A 1,894-nucleotide genomic window follows, 5' to 3' on the forward strand; every position below is an offset into this window, starting at 1 on the left:
AATACTTGTAAACCAACACAAAGTTAAAAGAACTATTCGACATTGTTGTGTTCGATCTCAGATTTTAATTACAAAAGTCCAAATTACAATTATTTAAAGACTGTTGATCATCAATAAATTTAATTAAAAATAAATTATTTAATGTTTTGTGTGATAAAGATATAACTATATGGAATAAGTTTATTAAATTAAGTGTACTTAGTCATTTCGATGGGACCAAAACACAACGGAGAGCTTTAATAGGATTAATACTAACACTACTAACGTAACAAAAACATTAAATGACGACAGTTTGTATACAACTTTAGCGGTACGTCCATCATATACTTGAAAAAATATGTAAATAATTACGTGCAAAATCGATTAAATTTTAGTTACACACTACTCGTATGCAGCTACTTCGGTTCTTTTTTTTAATTTAATTTTATAGCTCTAGGCTTTAAAATTTGCTCAGAGCGAAAAGGAATATCTTTTTAATAATGGTACATATACTATACGCGACAAATAGAAAACGAATGTGTTAATTCCCAGTTTAGTGTAAGCCTTGTTACGGTTGTGAAAAAAGATATTAAAAACCTGTGTGTGATTTGTAAACTACATATCGATCTTTCACAAAACCTTTGTGAAAGTCTACTAATTTGTAAATACTTGTAAATATAAATTTCAAAAGATTTGACTGAGAAAAATGAAAATTAAATTATTTTATTTTTTTACTCTGGCTTTCATTCTACAAATCGAGTAAATATTCTCCTGTTATATTTGAATATAAAACGAGTTTCAATTAATTGAAATTGGATTTTATTGATCTATTTGTCATCTTGTGAGTAAATATCAATTTCTTCAAAGAGCTTTATTATTTGAATATCAAAAAAATCGATACATTAATAACAACGATGAACTTCAATCAGAAATCAATAAAGTACTTTCCAATAACAAATCTGCAAATAAATATGTTGTTTATTTGAAAAGCCTAAAAAACAATTGTGAAGTGTTAAGAATAAAAAAATTGTGTCCGTTTCAAGGTCGCAATTACATAGTATCAGTTATCTGGTGACGTTAATGTTCCAATGGAAAGCTCCGATAGAGAATGGACGTTGATTTTCAATTTTGTTAATTGCTTTATGCAGCCATGCGTCACATCGCTCACATGTAACATTGCTTCATAGAATTTCAATTAAGTTAAAAACAAACTATTCCAGCTATGTTTGCAATCTTCACATTTAAAGACACAACACAAGAAAATATATGTGCAACTAAGTTTTACGAGAAAATTTACGTTATTATTTCTATAAAAATATTTCGAAATAAATACATGAAAACTTTAAACCAAGGTATCACAGAGTCAGGTGTCGTTACATTAATTCTATTAACGGCCACTTTTTAATTAACTAGCGAACTCGTATTGCGATTAACATCGGCACAGGTGTCAGGTGACCAATACAACATACTACGACTTTTACGCTGCTCGCCACAACGGTGACTATGTTGTTAGTATTCCTGAGGATTTCCCGGGACTACAAAATTGCAAATATGTTCTTATATTTAAATATTTGTGTTATTAACCAAATTTACTGGAACTGGACTGGAAAAAATCACTTATTACATAATTTTCATTTACTCCAAAATTTTGCCTTAACTGTCCGGAATAGAATTTGCAATTAATACAATAATATTAACTTTACTATAAACAAAAATTAAATATTTAATAACAGTGATTGCAAAACAATATACAGAAAATTTGTCCAAAAGTTCGTGATCTGTGTGGTCACCCTGGCAGCCAGATGTCCGACGTATTGAGACCCCGAAGTGAATAAATATGAGCGCGGTCGCACTCCGCTGATGCTATGGGATATCGCAACCCCTGCGATTCCCACACGCGTCTCGCTCGCACCCC

The sequence above is a fragment of the Papilio polytes genome, unplaced genomic scaffold, assembly GCF_000836215.1.
Source record: "Papilio polytes unplaced genomic scaffold, Ppol_1.0 DF824146.1, whole genome shotgun sequence".
In the NCBI taxonomy this organism is placed as follows: domain Eukaryota; kingdom Metazoa; phylum Arthropoda; class Insecta; order Lepidoptera; family Papilionidae; genus Papilio; species Papilio polytes.